Source organism: Lynx rufus, unplaced genomic scaffold (genome assembly GCF_022079265.1).
Source record: "Lynx rufus isolate CCGP_SWC_20201006 ecotype Redwood Valley unplaced genomic scaffold, mLynRuf1.p SCAF_8, whole genome shotgun sequence".
In the NCBI taxonomy this organism is placed as follows: domain Eukaryota; kingdom Metazoa; phylum Chordata; class Mammalia; order Carnivora; family Felidae; genus Lynx; species Lynx rufus.
Genome location: NW_025814896.1, coordinates 126,614,435 through 126,634,795, shown reverse-complemented (window position 1 = coordinate 126,634,795; position 20,361 = coordinate 126,614,435).

Sequence of the window (20,361 nt, the reverse complement as noted above, 5' to 3'; positions counted from 1 at the left end):
GCATATCAGTGGATGGATCCCAGGAGGGAGTTCCACACCAAACAAAGAGGAATTTGAATGGGGCAGCTGGTGTTGGTAATAATAGGGATGAAACCCGAAGTCACATAGGATTTAGGAAATGGTGGGGTGGAGGGGTGAAGACGTTGAATGTGAAATGAGTAATGGCACAGAGCATGGTAAGTCCAGAGAACTACTTCTGAAAAACCTCAGAGGGCGTCCTTGTTTATTGTATCTGGAGTTCTCTGACAACACCACCACTGACCATGTATGATTGATACAAAGAATAAATAACCTATAAAATGCTTAGATGGGAAGGAAGGTAAGAGTTTCCCTGAATAACGTATGTGCTCTTTGGCAATCTTGACAACATAATACAGGGAAACCCTTATCTTCCTTTCAAGGATTTTACATGTACCTCATTTAATCTTTCAGTCGATCTTACATGGTTAGTGGTTTTATTCTAAGGATATAGAAAGAGAAATTAAGGCACAGAGCATTAAAATAAGTGGCCCAAGGTCACACAAGCACTCCATGAAAGAGTGGAGATGTGAGTGCAGTTCTGCTTGGCCACTCTGTGCTGCCTTCTGCTTTTCTGCTTCTTCACATCCAACAATTGAGCTGTAACCTACTTTCCATCCCTGATGGGCCCTTTGCTTTCTTTTTCTCCTGACATTTCAGTGCCAGCTTTCTTGTTGATGACACATCTGAAGTGGAACTAATCTCTTTTTAGCACTATTCTATTGCTTGCTTGCCACATACCTGTGACTCCCCATGATCTTTGGGGAGGAAATTCAGTGTTTAACATTTTTTTGCTCTTTATTTAAAAACATTTTTTAAATGTTTATTCATTTTTTTGAGAGACAGACACAGAGCACGAGTTGGGGAGGAGCAGAGAGATAGGGAGACACAGAATCCGAAGCAGGTTCCAGGCTCTGAGCTGTTAGCACAGAGCCAGGCATGGGGCTCGAACTCCCAAACCGCGAGATCATGACCTAAGCCGAAGTCGGAGGCTTAACTGAGCCATCCAGGTGTTCCATTGCTCTTTGAATTTTACCTCTACCTGCATTTTCAGGATTCTTTCCCAATGGACTTCTGATAGTCTATGCTACATTAACATCCAACTACTTGACCGTGCCCAAATGCCCCCCATGTTTTCTTTGGCCCGTGCCCATGCTTCCCTGGTGCCTAACTAACTCGCAGAAGGTGTTTTTTAAAACTCTTTTAGAAAACCCTGATTGACTACCTCAGGCTAGGTTTATACTATTTCTTTATGCTCCTGTAGTACCATATACTTTACTCTGTCAAAGGGTGTTTTAGTCTCTATTGAAATTTTCTATTTTTATTCATCTGGTTTTCCAATTAGATTGAGAACATATTGAAGGCAGGAACTATGCCCAATTCACTTTATTGTTCGCAGTGCTTAGCATGGGATCTGGCTTATAATAGGCCCATAGTAAATTAATGAAAAGAATAATGAAAGAATGAAAAAAATAATCCTTAATTTATTCACTCCTTTTGTTAATACATTTTTGTTAAGTAAATTTTGTTAATTTATTGAGTGCCAATGATGTTCCCAGTCTTATGCTAGACTTTGAGGATGCTAGACATAACGTATAGTCACTGCTCTTAAGCAGCTCATACACTAGGCAGAGAAATTAATGTTTAAGCAAATAGCTATGGCAGTGTGCTATGGGTTAAAGTAGATGGAAGTGTAAATACCTGCAAAATCAGATGAAATTTTTCCCTTGGTAGCAGAGTACATTCTATTCCAAAGCGTTGAGCACCTTTTTTTTTTCTTTTTTTTGCACTTGGACATCAGCAAGTTATCGCACAGTGGTTGACAGCATTGGCTCTAGCACTCAATCTGCTTGAGTGCACATCTTGGTATGTAACCTTGAGCCAAATTTTTTACTCTCCCTGTGCTTCGGTTTCTTCATTCGTAAAATATGGGTAATGAATGTACCTATCTACCTTCATAGGATTGCTGTGAGAGGAAAATGTAGTAATGTGTTAGAGTGACGTCTTGCACTCAATACATGCTAGTGCATCAGTATTTGCATTATAGTTATTGAGGTCCTCAGAAAAGTCACCATCTCTACAACTTTGTGATGGACATGCTCGAAGATACTAGTATACAGTCTGGCAGCTCCAGTTCTGCATCTACGTACATGCTTGTGGTTTAGGGATTTGTGATTGGGGCACTTCAAGTGGAAAAGAGATCGAGACCTCTCTTTGGATTGTCTGGGAGAGTGTCCATTTCAATGGGATGACAAGTTAGAAAGTAAACAACAAAGATGCCCTAGAATTTGTTGCTGAAAGTACTGGAGAGACTTCCTGATTTCTAGGAGCTGGAGAGGGAAAAGAAATATTTATTCTCTTCAATGTAAGAGCAAGAGAACTGTCATGCTACAATCCAGCTTTCCCAACTAGATGAGAAAAACAGACTCAAAAGGTTTCCAATGCCTTGAATGTTTAGTGAAAGATGGGAGTCTGATGGAGTCCCCTGGTACCAGTTTGTAGCCTCATTATGCTTTCTCCTAGAATTTTCCGAATTCCTCTTATGCTCGTGGAGATTGGTGAATACAGTTCTGACTCATCACAGCCACCTTTGCCACCTGTTTCCTTCTGGGAATTTTCACCAACTCCTGCATAAATGGTACAACTTTTCAGTTGTAAATTCATGACCCCTCCTGTCATCCCCCCACTATTTTCAAGTCTTGGAAGTTGAGATTTTCTGCGTTCCAATCCATTCCCAAATCTAGAATTACTATATTTTTTTGTTTTATATCTGCTGAGTTTGCACATGTATTTCATTCCAGGGATGGAGCACTCTGACATAACTAACCTATCTTGCCTGGAGAGAGAAGACTCTTGGTAGCAGTCTCCCTCTGGGCTATCCTAGTGGTTTGAGTTTATCCTTGATTTAGAATCTGTCACTGTGCATGTTGACCAATTATTCTCAGAAAGAAATCTGATATTCTCAAGCAGCCCCAAACACCTTCACTGGCTGCCTCCCCATTTCTCTTTCCCTGTTCTCACCCCGCAGCCTCCAAGGACTAACTCCACATTTCCCTTACACTTCTGGGCCGAGCACTTGCTCTACTCCTCCATCCTGTCCCCCTCCTGGTGACCTCAGGCTGTAAAATGCTATAGTATCTCTCTGGCTTGGGTTCCTTATCTGGCCCTAAATTCTTTCCTTCTCCCTCTAAGACACTGAGGAAGAAGGAATGTTCATTTATAATATTTTACTTCCCTTTTTCCTCCATGATCCTTCAGATGACATTTTTGCTCATGCTGCCATAAAATTGAAATGTTCTTTTCTCACTTGCCCTAGGAGATGTGGCATTTCCCCAGAAGTAGTTGGGATCTGATCCTTAGGTTGTTGTAGAGGATGAGAAATAGTTTCACCAAAGTTGGTGACGGGCTGTATATCAAAACAGAGAGAAGTGGGAGGCACTAGCTGCTTTGAAGACAGCATCCTCCTTCCAAAATGGAATTTCTGGCACGATCTTCAGGTTCTTGAGTTTCCTTTTCTCCTTTATTCCCAGGACTGTAGGAAAGAGTGATTTCATATTATTTGGGCTTCTTACCGCCACTTTATTGTCCTGCCATGCTTTGTAACATGCTGTAAGTAAAACTTGAATATCACACAGGGCTCTAGAATCAGGAAACGTATTCAGTGACTCTTCTAAGTCTTCTGAACCAGATATAAAATCAGGTTAATAGTAGCATCTTCCACTGGGTATGCTTTTATATTTCTAGAGAACTTTCACACGCATTTTGATTTGACATAAAAAAACTGGCTTACCTACTTTCTGTCCAGGTGCTCCCCTCTGACAGTATGATCAGGGGAAGATCCACTCCCATCTATTAAAGTAAAAAAAAAAAAAGTAAAAGAAACCAATACAAGTAGGAAACTTGGGTATATAATTCTTTCTGAAATACAGAGATACTAGTACCTGATGGAAAAAAATGTTACAGGAATTAGAGGACAAATCATAGAAATTGCTTTGCACATAGTTGGCACTCAATAAATGGTAGTATTATTATCATAAGAAAACTTTCACATGTGCCCTCAGTTAGTTCTCACAACACACCTTGAGGGTCACTGTTGTGTTACAACAGAAGCTTGGAGTGAAAGAAACGTAGGCAGTGGCCTCACAGTTTTCATCCAGGAGACATTGCAGTTAGGACTCCAACCTAGTTCACCTAATTTTGCTCTTCCCATCATACCACACTGCCTCTTAAAAGATTTAACTTTTACTTTGTTTATTTAGCTCCTAGATATTTACTGAGTAAAAACTATGTGCCGAGTACTGGACTGAGTCCTGAGGACATAGACCTAAATTAGACCTAGAACCTTCCTTCTGTGCTTTCCTCAGAATGCTCTGGGCCCACTTCAGATGAGTTTGTGGAAATATGTCTATTTGCAATATTTTGAAAGCTGGATTTTAGTAAGATGTATAACTTATGTTTCTCCCTTTTATAATAACATAAGCCAAGTACTTTATAAGGCACTAAAAATATTTTATGAACAGTTTATGAACCCAAATATAAATGCGATCATTCATTTTCCAGTAGAGTTCACATATAGGTTGCAAGGAATTAAGAAACTGCTGACAGTCTGAATGTTGGGAAGTGGATATATGCAAAATATATAGATAAATACATAAACATGTATAAATGTCTATGAATACACACACATAATGTAGATAGATTGCCAAAGTCACGTGGTAAGTTACCGATTTTGTCTGTATATTTTGCTTTCTTTGTGGACAAAGAAATTTTGTTTACTCTCATAAATAGCAATTTCTGAACAGGATTCTATTCAGGCAACCCTTGGTTTATTACAGTGATGAGGAGATGTTAACTTGGAGAACTGGAGGGTCTACTGTCATCACTTGTCACAAAGACCTTGGTGTAGGAGATGCCTCTTGCGGGGAGACTCATAGGGAGAGACTTTTTTTGTAATGGAGTCATCCAGATGTTCGAACAGCTGTATTAGCAGAGTTGTTTGGACAAGTTTACACAATAATATTTTGTGATAAAACATTGGTATGTGAAAAGGCCATTGTTTCTCCAAGTTCTTTTACCCGGAAACAGAACATGAATTCAAGGGACTCACAATTTAATCGGGAAAAATAAAATATATCCTTTTGAGATGTTCTAACAAAACATAAATGGCTTTTTCTCCATCCCAGACATTAATTTGAAGCAAGGCATTCTGCTAGAGAAGAAACCCATAAGGGCTTCTTTAAATGGGATACACTTTGATTGTGATCCAAGGAAGAGCTGATAGTGAGAGATTAAAACATTTTCAGGGTAATTTATAGCTTCCTGCCTTTTTTAAGGTTACTTTATTTTATGCCTTAATGGTCAGGGATAATTTATATATGCCATGGCAGAGAGAAGCATGGCCAGAGGCTTTCTCTGCTGCTCAGACTCTTGGTTGATTTAAGAGAGGAGATGCTATCTCATGCTGTACCAAATGGAGCCAAGACCTACAGACTTCATACAGCAGCCAAGTATGTCCGTATATGTTGACAAGTTTTACAGGCAGTATATTTCAGAGTTCTTGATCAAGATGATAATGATAAGAATAACAATGATAACAGCAACAATGATAAGGATTCAAAGAGGAGAAGAAGAGGAGGAGGAGCAAATGGAATTGCTACTGCACCAGAAATGCTAAGATTAACATCAGCAATTAATAATGCTAAGTCTTCTGTAATTCTAGTGTGTACATTAACTAGGCTAAACTCAGCAACTGTTTTTTGGGTGTGCACCACGTGCTGACCACTGTGCTAGATGCTAACAGGTTAGAAAGATAAATCAGACTCAGCCTGCAAGTTCTAGTTGGGAGATACTCCTGTGGGGATTATTGCCACCAAAAACAAACACAAAAAAGCAACATTAAATACAACATAGAGACACAAAGAAAAAAGATCTGTAGGCACGAAACCTAGAGATTATGTTAGATTTAGAGATTGGGAAAGAAACATGGAAGAAGAGAGATATGAAAAAAAGAAAAAAGAAAGGCTTTAACCAGAACCGTGGATTTTGGTAAGTGGATATGGAAGAAGGAATAGTCATTCTAGAAAAATATGCCATGAACAAAAGTGTGGAGATAGGACTATATAGACTCTGTCTGCAGAATGAGGAGGAGTCCGAGTAGTTAGAAGGAAGGATGCTTTGCGGCGAGTGTGGTGAAGGCAGGCTGGGTCGTCATTAAGAGAATGTTTGTTCTTAGAAAACTAGGTTTACTCTAGTGCCAATTTAGAATACACTGTTCACCAAAGCCTGCTGTACATCAACATGGCTTTATGCACGTGAACACTACCTCCTATTCTGCCCAAGCTGCCATACCACGGCGCATTTTGGTGTGAGGTGACTTTAAACCAGAGTAGATTCTAGGGAAACTGAAGAGACTTCCGGTCAAAGAGAAGGATTCTCTCTGGTGCAAATGTCAGGTGACATGCCAGGTTGGGGATGGCGCTTGGCTTTTCTTCAGTCCTGTTCCAGAAGAGCCATCCTTGGGCAACCCTAGTCCTCTCCCTGCCTATATCCTCCAGAGATTCTCATTTTGCTTCTGGATTCAATGACCCCTTTGTATGACAGAGAGTGAAACCATGAACATTAGGCATGGTACATGATCCTGAGAGGCGCTGCAGGAAAAAGCTGTAGATGGGGACCCTGACTCTGTGTTCTGCTGACTGGCTGCAGAGGAAGAAGGGTACTGTGTTATAATTGTAAATTGGTCATTGTGTTCTAGTACCCATTAATAAAATTGGACTGAGAATCATTATTCTGACTTTTTTCCTGGCTCAAGTAAGATCTAGCTTATGTAACCTGAGGCCAGTTACTTAACCTATTCAAACTCTAATTTAATCATTCGTAAAGTGATCTAGTTCTATTCGATTACCAAGTTTCTTTCTAGCCCTCATTTTTGTTGTTGTTCTACAAAGGCATTTTGGTTATAGTTTTTAAAACATTAAGAATATGAAAGAAAATGGGTGAAGTTTTACATTTCATCTTGACTTTTGGATAAAGTGTGGTTTTAGTTGATAATATTCAAATGTGATATGAAATGGCAGACATATCGAACCCTTCCTTATTTGTGAGTATAATTCTAAATGAGTCTTTAATTCTGCCAGGGAGCAAAAATGTGAAATATCTTCGTAAACAAACAGTTGATAGGAATGCTAAGTTTATTTAGGTTTTGGAAATCTGTGCAGAGGAAGTAGTTCCTGTAGTTATTAAATCAAACAGTGATATTAGGAATTCCTTACCCAAATCAGGTATTTATAGTAAACTTTGTGGTGGAATGTTGGCTGGTTTTTGTACAGTTGTGAGGTTATTTTGCTTGAAGAGTACCATGAACATTTTACCCCGAAGCCTAGATGCCTTTTATTTTAGAGAGGAAAAGGTAAAACTTTGGAATCTAGTAGTAGAATGTAGCATAATGTAATATAAAAAGGAATGCCTACATGTTTAATGCCCCACAAATGGAACTTCAGAAAACCACAGTAGCTCTTAAATGGTGCGTGGCAAGAATAAAAACATGATCCAATCCTGAAAGCATTCCTGCTGGGTGGCTGGGCCTTACTTTCCTCAGGAGTAAACCAGATCTTGTACAACCTTTTATAGAGTGAGGCCTAGATTATTCCATTATGCTTAGGAAAATATGGAGAAGGAGCTAAGTGTTTCAGCAAATTTTTAAGCTAATTGAATCAATAAGGCCGAAACCAAGAGAGAGAGAATTTCTAATTCCCTCTCTGGGCTTTTGTTCTGGGCAATGATACTGGAAGCTAATACATAAAACATGAATTATGAATGCCTGTTGGCTTGTCTTTTTGACTAAACTGAGTTCCTTGAAGAAGGGACCTTGGCTTATGTATATTTCTTTAAAATGTTTTTTTTATGTTTATTCATTTTTGAGAGACAGAGAGAGAGAGAGAGAGAGAGAGAGAGAGAATCTGAAGCAGGCTCCAGGCTCTGAGGGGTCAGCAGAACCCGACTTGGGGCTTGAACTCATGAACCATGAGATCATGACCTGAGCTGAAGTCAGACACTTAACCGACTGAACCACCCAGGCACCCCCACTTATGTACATTTCTGTGTGGTGACCAGTACACCTGGGACATAGTGGATTACTAGTGATTATTTATAGAGTTGAATAGAAAACAAAAAACTCTTTAGGGCATAAGAAAATAACACCACCAACAAATAAATGAGAAGAAAAATAAACAAAAAATCCTGAAGATTAAAATAGGAATTTTTGGTTTTGTGAAATTAAGGATTCTTCAATGTTTGTTAGCTTTCATAATGTTCTGTTTAAAACACATTCAGGGGTTCCTGGGTGGCTCAGTTGGTTAAGGGGCCGACTTCAGCTCAGGTCATGATCTCTAGGTTCATGAGTTCAAGCCCCGTGTTGGGGTCTGTGCTGACAGCTCACAGTCTGGAGCCTGCTTTGGATTCTGTGTCTCCCTCTCTCTCTGCCCCTGCCTCCCTCTCTCTCTCTCTCTCTCTCAAAAATAAACATTTAAAAATAAAATAAAACACATCCAATTTACTAAGCCCTTGTGTTTGTATTAAGATGAAGTTTTTACATTTTACATTTCAACAGAGATAGGAGTAGGTCTTAGGAATTAAATACATATTTCACAAAGTTTGTTCTTTGAAGAACAGTGTACTAGATGATGTTGTCCCCATAACCTTAGATGCTGGAATTTGGCCCGTTACACAAATACAACATTTTACTACTCTTTTCCTTATTGCTATGAAGTTGAAATTTTCACACTGGCTTCCTGGTCATCCATCCTGGGGACAAACAGTTTGATGTCCTATAGGGAGAGACTTCAGTACCCTGGGAAGCATTCCATTGGTGTTCTGGAGTAGTGGGTGGGTTCATAAGATCAGAGTGTATTTGTGTGTGTGTGTGTGTGTGTGTGTGTGTGTGTGTGTGTGTGTGTTCTTGCCTATTTGATTTACTAAGCCTGTAAATACTCAAAGTGAAAAAAAAAAAGATCAAGAAAAGGAGCTCATTCTCCTCTTCCCGATATTGGTTTGTAACATCAAAGCAAAGTCACAAAGAGTGGGGAAATACTTAGCAATCAATTTTTGGTCTCTGCTTTTAAACATGCTGCTGGTTTATAACTAGCGCCTTGGAAAAGGGTGTGTGGTTTAAACACAGATTTTACACTTTAAATTGAGGCCATAATCTCAGTTTTGGAATGGGGAATTCCTAAGATAACTTTGCTTTGTAAAAAATGAGGTCACTCAAATGGTAGGTGATTAATCCCAAGTGCTTTAATTGTCATCTAAAAGCATAAAGAATAAAGTGTGCCATTTCCTTTTTATCTTCTTCCTTTGCTTTGTTTTGGAGAAAATAATTTCCTTATCAATTCTGCAGACATAGTGCTAGCTTATATCTTAAGAGCGGATGCTATCAGTTTTAGTACATTTGCTGAAGTTAAACTATCTACATTGAGTAAGAGAGGGGGGCTCTCCTGGCATCAAACCCAAACAGAAACTTGGTAAAATTTATAATAAATCTACTTGATTATTGCATTATGTAAATGGTCTTAATCCTACAAATTGCTATGAATGTGGTGTTCTTTTTATGTTTTGATACCACAAGTATAGAATGTGACATAAAATTGGATGAAAAATAAGATTCATTCATTTGAATGTGTTAGTTTTTTTTTTTAATCCCCTTAGCTAGGCTAGATATAATAGCTAAGGAAAATTCCCTAATTGTGATATTCTTTAGGTACAATCTAAATATATTTCTTTTTTAGTAGAGATTGCATGGAAAGACGTTATGTTAAATACTTGCTTGTGAAATTAGCCAGGGAACTTTGAAATTACTATTTAAATGTGGAGAAAGTTACCTTGCAATTTTAAAACTGGAGATGTCTATGATTCAAAACAGCGGCCACAACAAAATGAAGTAATGGTGGGTCACCCGGTACACTTTTTAAATTTCACTGAGGAGTTGGATGCAGAGTACGACAAAGCATGGACTGTGCTCTGGGGTACTGGCCCTGCCTTCACCAGAGGTACAGACAGGCTGTCCCTGTCTCTTCATCCTCAGGCTAAGATCTTTGGATGCCATTCTGCTGGACTCCCAAAGCATACTCTTTATACCTCCATCCCTGGACTGATTCTGCTGTGTTGAATTTAGCTATATATATACATATATTCATCTCCTCAGCCAGACTCTGAGATTTTCAAGTGCAAGAGCAGTGCTTTTTTTTAATTCCATGTCCCAAGCAAACATGGGTCCTGGTACAAAACACTTTCAACTAATCCCCTACTTTGGGCCATTAAATTGTTTCCCTTTTCCCCCATTTTGCTATATACAACACTGCAAAGAATAGTTTTTCACAGAAAGCTTTGTTTTATCAATTTCATTGTAATAATAATAAGCCATTTATATTTGGTACTTTAGTTACATCACTAAGTACCTTACATGGATTACTGTAATTAACCCTCATAGTAACCTTCTGAACAGATTACTATTCCCATTTTACAAATGAAGAAACTGATGTTTGGAGAGACTAACCAGCTTGTTCAGGGTCACACAGCTAGTAAGCAAATCCAAATACTATCAGAGACTAAAACCTGCATCCTTATCCATTGTGCTATACTTTTACTTATTTCCTAGAGTGGAATTAAGAATGTTTTAAAATCATAACTAAGAATTTTTAAAAAGATTTTTGAAATACTCAGTGTGCTACAGGAAAGAGAACAAGACATTTTGCGATAGTTGTCAGAGCTTTGCATCACTAGTTTCCTTAGCATTTGGCATGTGTACCTTACTGTGTCTTTCAAGGAGAGTTCTGTGTGTGTGCTGAGCAGGAAGAACACTAGGGCGGCTCAGTAATGTGGACCAACCCGGTCTTCAAGTTGTTCTAACACATTTCCTTGATAGGACTAGATTGGAGAAGAAGGTGGCCAATCCTGTTAGGGCACACCATGAACACTTGATGGGCCTGGGACACCTCACTCTTTTTTTTTTTTTTTTTCAAATGTTTTTTTATTTATTTTTGAGACAGAGAGAGACGGAGCATGAGCAGGGGAGGGGCAGAGAGAGAGGGAGACACAGAATCCGAAGCAGGTTCCAAGCTCTGAGCTGTCAGCCCCGAGCCTGACACGGGGCTCGAACTCACAGACTGTGAGAGCATGACCTGAGCTGAAGTCGGACGCTTAACCGACTGAGCCACCCAGGCGCCCTGGGACACCTCACTCTTGAGGCACTGAAGCAGTGATGTCATTCTGGTCCCTTCATGCCCTTTGTAGGTTTGTGACTCCTGTAATAAGCAGAGGTGGGTGCTGTTTTAAGCCAGGCATGGGCACAACTTTGAAGCACAGATATCAAGTCAGAAAGTGAGGAAAAAACTATTGGCCCTGGGAAGCGAACTGACCAGTTTAGACTTTCTATAGAAAGTTAATCACTATATGCCCTATGTCCGGTTCTGTCTGAGAAGCATGGGCTCAAGGATTTCCCTATTTGGTGTTTCTTTACATTTGCCCTAATCTCCCAATAAATATAGTGGACATAAATAGTATAAAGGATGCACTGAAGAGCATTAATGCTGCAGGAAGAAAGAGTGTCCTTGGCATGGTATATAGTGGAACAAGGGACCAAAGACTAGTGTTAGCATCGTGGAGTACCTTGTGTGTTCTTAAGTAAAATTCATCTTCTGTATAGAATTTTCAGTTTCTTTGTATAGTAAGTAAGGAGGCTTAAATAAAATAATCTACCAAATTTCCTTTTCACTTTTGAGTTGGTGTAATGGAGTATTCTATAGTAATGTTTAAGGGCTGATAGTGCTGGCTTAGAAAGTATGTTGAGATTCTGGCTCCCCAACTTATTAGGGTATGACCTTTGCCACATTAACTGAACTGTTCCAATTTATATAAAATGGAGCTGATAATACCTTTCTTATTTGGTTGTGGTAAGGATTAGTGTAGAAATATGTGGAACTCAGTGGACCTCAGTACCTAGCACACAGTCACTCTCTAGTAAATGGATGCATGGTGATGGCAATGGTGAGAATCTCTGATTCTATTCATCCCATGATTTTCCCATAATAAAAAGTCACCTCAGATGTTCACATGCAGTATGTTCCTTGGTCTATACAGTATGTTAGTATCCTAGAGATGCTATTAACAAAGTGCTACAGATTGAGTAGCTTAAAGCAACAAAAATTTATTCTCACACTTCCAGAGGCTAACATCTGAAATCCTGGCGTTGGCAGAATTGGTTTCTTCTGAAGATTCTGAGGTACAATTTGTTGCATGCCTAATTCCTAGCTTCTGATGGTGCTCAACATCTCTTGGCCTGCAACTACATCACTCAAATTCTGTTTCTGTTATCACATGGTCATCTTCCTTTCGTGTGTGTCAAAGTTCCTGTATCTCTAAGTGACATTCTTATAAGGACAGCAGTCATTGGATTTAGGACCCACCATAATAAAGTATGACCCCATCTTAACTTGATTACATCTTCAATGACCCTATTTCCGAATAAGATCACACTTGGAAGTATTGGAGATTAGTACCTCAACACATCTTTTTGGGAAACACAATTCCACCCACAACTGTCTATGGGGAGTTAGTTGTACACATACAAAGTGGTGACGTTATCATTGCTGATAATGATGATCAGGATTATGAAAAGTCAGACTATAAATGAGTGATTTGTTCAGGTTTACCCTGATGTCTCTATATGCAAATTGCTTCTAGAAATCAATAGTCAGAGAGGATTTTAGATACTCTCAAAGTCATAGATCATCTGAGTTTTCCAATTTTTGGATACAGTTGGCATTCCTAAATGAGTGTTGATTTCCATAGAAAAAATTTGAATTCCACTGTCTTTGGGGATGGTGGCTGCTAACAGCAGTTAAAGAATCCTAGAGTTCTTTAAAATGACCCATTTTCGGGGTGCCTGGGTGGCTCAGTCGGTTAAGCATCCGACTTTGGCTCAGGTCATGATCTCGCGGTCTGTGGGTTTGAGCCCCGCGTTGGGCTCTGTGCTGACAGCTCAGAGCCTGGAGCCTGCTTCGGATTCTGTGTCTCCCTCTCTCTCTGACCCTCCCCCATTCATGCTCTGTCTCTCTCTGTCTCAAAAATAAATAAACATTAAAAAAAATTTTTAAATGACCCATTTTCAAATGGCTACTAATCATGTGTCCATCAGGTAATGGAGCAGGTAATCAGTTAGGAGAGATTTATTATTATTCCAGTGACCTGACTCTGGTTGGGGTCCTCCAGAAAGTTTGGAACTGTTTCACCTACATCCAGCCCCATTGGCAAGAACGAGGCCCTAGGCTGCCTAACACATCTCTGCACCCACAAGCAGTTCCTTTCTGAACTACTGAGCATAAATTCTTTGATCTTAAACCCATTAACCTTACATTGTCATTTCCCCAGAAAGTGTGAATTTTGGGGAGTGGTTCTCAAAGTTCCCAAGATATATAACCTCCACAAGGATGCCAAGGAATTGTGACATTTAGGAAGGGCTTTGGGCTAAGAAAAACATCTCTCCTAAGAGCCTCTAAGTTTTCTCTCTCCCCAAACACATGAATTAATGATCCCATGTGTGACTTTCAGAGCCAGCCTATGATGATGTCTGACAAGCTATCTTCGATTTATTTTCTCTTGTGACCAATATGCTTAAAAATAATATTTTGTTGTTGGATAATTTGTAATTTAGTCCTACCGATGAATGTCTAAGGTTGCCAAATACCTACTGTTTTCTTCTCTCATATACATATCTGGAATGTCGTCTAGAGATCTAACTTCCAGGTCAACGCTTTTTGAAGGCATAACATAGAAGCTACCTTATTTCCATTGAGGATTCTTGTAACTCTGGTTGTTTCCTTCTATTCATTTCTGTAATCTTGGGATTATAGTAAAGCCATTTCTAGCATCTAAAATCTATATTTATATCTGCCTGTAATAATATGTTATTTCTTTGATTATATACAGATATTTTAATGAGCTGAAATATTTAATGAACAAATTAAAACTAGAAATAGGAATACTAATAGATTCTTTTCCAGAAATAATAAACCATTTTCCCCATAAGCTTCAATTTCCCCATTTTCCCCCTTTGTTCTCATTATTTTTTAACCTTTACAAATGATTAGCACTTATATACCCTGCTAGATTTTCATCTTTTTGGTATTCTATGTATTCTTCCCATCATCGTAGATTTCCAGATTCCTTCCTGGATTTTTTTTTTTGTTTTGTTTTGTTTTTTACATCTCTGTTTTATTTGCTCCCTTTACCATCCTGTTTCTCCCACTCCTCTTCCTTTCTTTCTTTTTAACCTCTTTCACAATGAAGAAAAATTAAAGGTGCATCACAAGATTTAAAAGAAGGAAAAGAGAATAAGCAGCAAACGGAGGAGGAGGAAAGAAACAGACATAAAAGGAAGGAAAAAGAAGTACAAATTGGGAAGATGGGAAGAAGGGAACAGAAAAGAAAACATCACCAAGAAATACAAACCATAATACTAGTGGGAAATGCTTTTAATTTTTGTCTACTGAACACTAAAAAGGAAATATGACCGTTTGCAAAATGTACATTATCCCTAACATAAAATCGTATCATTTGCTTACCATAAGGTAAGGACATCTTAATTAAATACTTAACCTGTTGGCTTCCAACTAACCAGAAATTTAGGTGTATTAATTTCATTTTAGTGAGAAAGAGCGAGGCTGTTTATGCTGCCAGCGTTGAGCGCTCAGTGCAGTTACACCCCAGAGCTCTGCTTCAGGGAGGCCCCAGGGTGACAGCACAAGGTCTGGAGTCCAAGACCAGGGTCCAAGTGTTTCTGTCACTTTCAGGTCACGTAATCACAGACCAGACTCTCCGTCTCTTTGCTCAAGGGGATAATGGAGAAAAAATTCTTCTACATGCTCAAGGATTATTATTAGTTGTTAATTAATGTTGCTCAAAATTATTGTTACATGTGCATTGTAAGCCTCACATGGCACCATTCTGCATGTAACGCTGTTAAAAACTTTGATGCTATTTAATAATTAATTTAGTAATTTAGTAATTGGTGTTTCCATGAAAAAACTTTCAAAACTTTTTTTTTAATGGTCAAAGGCCTTTATTTTTTGGTTCCCTGGTCACATCTTTCTGTTGAAACATATGAAAAGTAAATAAATGCATGTGGAGGGCATCCACTGCAACAGCCCGATATTCTTTCAGATTACTTTTTCAGAAAAAAGAAAAAAAGAGAATGAAACTCTTATAACAACACCTGCTATTTGGCAGAATTTGACCTGACCCCTTTCTCCTTTTTTGTTATTATAAACATCAAGCTCTTTAAGTAAGAGCTGTTTAAAGGGTTCAGGGCTGTGAGTGTTCCTTCCTACATCCCAGATGCATGGGGAGACGGATGGGCTTTCTGATCTTTATTTTATGAGCGTCTGATAAATTGCCTCTGGCACCTGGCAACTAAAATTTCACTATCTGAAAAGTAACCCTCATGTCAAACAATGTAACCAGCTTCAGCCTCTCAGTTTGAGGACCTATGTAGCCAGTGGAGGAAGCCTTCCACTTCCTGGGCAGGTTGGCTACCACTCTCTGAGATTTACATACTATTAATTTTAGAGGGAAGAAAGGAATAGTAAAGGCTTTATATGCTATGCAAAAACATGTGTGTTCTGAAGGATTTTACCATAGCTTTTATTTTGGGATTTGGGGAGCAAGTCAAATAAAGGTTTCAGAACTTGGCATAGTCTGAAAAAAAAATTCTGGTAACAGGATAAAGATTTGTAGCTCTGGGTCAGGAGCCTCCCCACATTAGGCTGGGCCTGGGTGTTGATACAAGAAGAATGCAGGTGGTCTTTTTCTAGGGACAGAAGAGTTATAAACAAAGTCATCTGTGCAGGCTGTTATCACCTTTCTTTTAACGTCTTATCCAGGGGCACAATGAGCTCAACCCCAAGAAAGTGCTAGATATATTTTTCTGTATTTGTAGAGATTGAACTATATGAAGATTGTTAATTTTTTAAGGAGAGAGAAAAAGGAGAATGATCTCTCTACATCGTGTTACTTTCTAAGGGAAAATGAAGTCTGGGGACGATCCTAAACAAAATATGACCCCCCCCCACCCCAAATCTCCTCAGGAGTGTATCCTTGGAATAGCGAGGGGCTTGGTGCCCCCCCGCCCCAAGGCATCTCAGTGTACCACATTACCATTTGTCTTTTTTTTTTTTTTCTCTCCTTTGCATTCTAAACTTGCTGGTTTAGAAATTGTGGCTAGCCAGGAAAGATGACATTGTTAGGTTGGTCCTCTTTTCCCAAACTGAGAGGAGATTGTTAATTTTTAAGTTTCCCTCTGGGTTGCTGCTTCATGTGTTTTCTTTCTTTCTTTCTTTCTTTCTTTCTTTCTTTCTTTCTTTCTTTCTTCCTTTCTTTTCTTTTCTTTTCTTTTCTTTTCTTTTCTTTTCTTTTCTTTTTTCTTTTTTTTTACATTTATTCAGTTTTTAGAGAGAGAGAGAGAGACAGAGCATGAGTGGGGGAAGGGCAGAGAGAGAGGGAGACACAGAATCTGAAGCAGGCTCCAGGCTCTGAGCTGTCAGCACAGAGGCCAATGTGGGGCTCAAACTCACAGACTGTGAGATCATGACCTGAGCTGAAGTCAGATGCTTAACTGATTGAGTCACCCAGGTGCCCATGTGTTTTCTGAGATATCCTACAGAGGTCTAATAATTTTGGCTCAGTGAATTTGGGTTCCCAGAGGCTAAAATGTTATTTAAAATGCTTCTGGTTTTTGCAGCTAATAGATTTCTCTGTTAGGCTTAGCCATATGAAACACAGTAAATCTGCTGTAAAAACAGAAATGCCATGTCAATCACTTATTTATCTAGCAGCATTTGTGTATTATTTAGCAAACAATTTATCGTACTTAGCTCTGAGTATATACAAGTAAATTGGATATATATCTTGCCTTCAAGAAGCTCAATGTCAAATATATAGACAGATAATTAAACTATAGTTTTGTTATTGCTTCTTAGAAGTCCATATTTGTTTTCTTAATAATTTCCATTTATTTCTTTATTTATTTTATTATTTATTATTTTTAAAAATTTTTAATGTTTATTTAGTTTTGAGAGAGAGAGACAGAGTGTGAGCAGGGGAGGGGCAGAGAGAGAGGGAGACACAGAATCCAAAGCAGGCTCCAGGCTCCGAGCTGTCAGCACAGAGCCTGACGTGGGGCTCGAACTCATGAACTGAAAGATCATGAACTGAGCTGAAGTCAGATGCTTAACCGACTGAGCTGCCCAGGCACTTTCAGGCACTTTCACAGCTTTCAGGGTTCCTGAGGTGCTGGTGGTGCTCTGGCCCAAAACACTGAACAAATTTTCACTTCTGCCGAGTACGTTAATTGAACACGTATTTGTTGGGCATCGACTTTTAGTCATTTCACAGGGATACAAAGTGGAATGGCAATTGGTTCTTCTCTTCAAGGTGCTTTTAGGACATTGGTGGGTGGTGAGTGGAGGTGGAAGTGAGTGACAGATAGAAAAGACAGCTATGACACAGTAAGAAAAAGAGGATGTATTTTAAATTTCTTTTCTGCATTTTCTTTCCTTGGTTTCCTTCTCTACTTTCGGAGTCCTGTCAGCTTAGGCGTATGGATATCTGTTTCCAAAACTTTAGGTGTTCCTTGAGTTGTGACTCAAAGTCATAGGTTTCTTTTTTTTTTTTTGTAGATACTGCACTTTGCTCCATTAGAGCATAGGCTGAAATATACTGTTCTCTTACATATTGACTGGTGGGAGAAGAGTGTGCTCTCTCTACAGGCTCTAGGGAATTTGCACATACAGGTTCAGAAGGAAATTTTTGAGGCTACTTGGGATATTCCTGCAGTGCTCCTAAAAGTCTCCCTGAAGAGGAGAGAACATGCTGTCAACTCCTAGATGTTCTTCCTGGGACATCAGAAGAAAAGGGCCCATGACCCATTTTCTGTCCCCCCCATGTGTGGCCAGTGCATATGCAGACGTCGCCTCTCCTGTGAAGCCTGGGTCCATCTCAGCACTGAAACTACCAAACCAAACTTGTTTCCTCTGAAAATAATTCAAATTAATTTAGTAAGATCGAGACGTGAAGAATATTTTTCCTCATTAACTGTTGCTCCCGATGATCTAAAGCCAGATAGGATTTTAAAGAATTTAGTAAATTGACTTTGTCAACAAACAGCAATACTTGAGTTACTTCTTCAGTGGGGATTAAACAAACTCATGAAAACGTATTAATGCATCACTGAATATGCATACCTGACCCGTGTAATACAAATACTTGGCTTTAAAAACTTGGGATCCATAGGACATGTACTGGACCTTCCCAAATATGTGATAGATTTTCCAGAGACAAGCAACCCACACCGTCAGTTGTTTGCGCTGACATTTAGAGTATTTCCAACGAACCGTAATTTAATAATAGCAATGTTTTTCATGTTCACAGAAAAAAATAAAGCATGTAAAGTTAATGAGGGGACAAATAGGAGACTCATAAGGTTAAAAGCCCTCTTTGGCTTTCTCCTCTCTCTGTGGGTAAGAAAAACTGAGGCTTTGGTGAGTAGCACACTCCTACTGTGCTGACTTTTTTTTTTTTTTTTTTAGTGCATCCTCTTTTTGTGGGTGATAAACTGAGCCTTGAATCCAGGAATGCTGCAAACAATACTTGCTGAATGAATGGAATGTCTACATAGTTTGCTGATATGTGGGATCTGTAGCTAGGGGACATAGAAACAAGGCATTGTAGGCTGAATTTGTATAACGCATTATTTAAAAACTTAGCTCATTGGTGAAGAAATCAGGCAGGAGAACCTAACATAGTAAAGACAGGCCTGTCACTACAACCAACTTCACCTCTCTATCCATCAAGGGATCACACAAACACACACACTAACGCACACACGGTATGTGGTCTCTAAATGCGTGTGTGCGTGGTATGGTTAACTAAACATATACACACGTATAACATGCAAAGATAGCTCCCTACGAGCAGAAAAGAATCAGGTTCACCATACTTTTTTGTATTACCACTTTTCCTCAGACTCCAGAAGCATGGACATATGCAGTGTGTCAGGGAACAGAGACATTGGGACATGTCTGGTTATGATATCATTAAATGACCAATGAATTAAAGTAAGGAGGGATCAGAGCGTGGCTCCCCCTGCTTTACCGATAAGCTGAGATTGGAGTGTGCGATGGTACAGTCTAGCCAGGTTAGGAGTGAATGATCTGTTACTGATGAGAGGTAGTTAAAAAATAGTTCCACTTTAATTGTTTTATTGTCTACTTTGTATTATCAAGACTCGTGGGAGAGAAGAGTTATAGATAACAAAAGTGACATAACCCATGTGCCTAAGAAGCCTCTGTCAAAAGGCTTGAGATGCTTCTCTGGGAATATCACATTTCATTTGGCAAGAATTTCTCCTAGTGTATCTGGAAAAATACATAGGAAAGCCCCGTATGTACTGTTAACATGAGGCCTATAGGCAGTTTAATAAATGGGATAGCAAACAAATATTTAAAAATGAAAAAAAATGACCAAACCCCAGTCTTTTCAGTGTCCTCTGAATCGCTCATGGCCACCAGAGGGACAGGGTGGTCTTAGCTCTGAAACTTTTTTAGGTGGATGACTACTGTGCGTTCCAGTGACAGATTCATTCATGTCGTATGGTCATTTAGCAATGGACCCAGTCATAAGAGAGGCCTGGGTTAGCATTTTGGCTTCATCTTCTCACAGCTGTGTGATGAAAATGGATTTCATTACTGTCTGAATTTCCACTTTCTTACCTGTAAAATGGAACTAATATGCCTCCCCTGTAGGGTTGATTTTTAAAGGAGATAATAAAAGCTAGAAGCTTCATACAATGCCTGGTAAGTACCTAGTAATTATTTACTATTATTGTTTTAATCGCATGTCATCAAGTCTATGATAGCTACGATGATAAACTGGTCACTGGATTTAATGCTAACATTTTGGGGAAAACAGCTTAAATGTGCGATTTTAATGAATTATAATGCACTAGCATTAGAATACATTCATCCATATGGTACATACTACTTATCTCTTTAGGTTCAACATCACTATTTGAGGCTAATCCTGTAAATATGGAGTCTGTTCTGTTTTTTTCTGAATCAGTTTTGGCCATTAGGGATTATAGACAACATCACGGTGACACTCTCCTTTTCTTCACCCATGCTTGTTATCTTGACATAGCACCTTTAGGACTGACAGTATAATTTGGGGTTTGTCAACGAAGACCAGAGTTTCCGTTTTTTTTCCCCCTTAATTGAATTACCTCTGACTGGAAGTTCA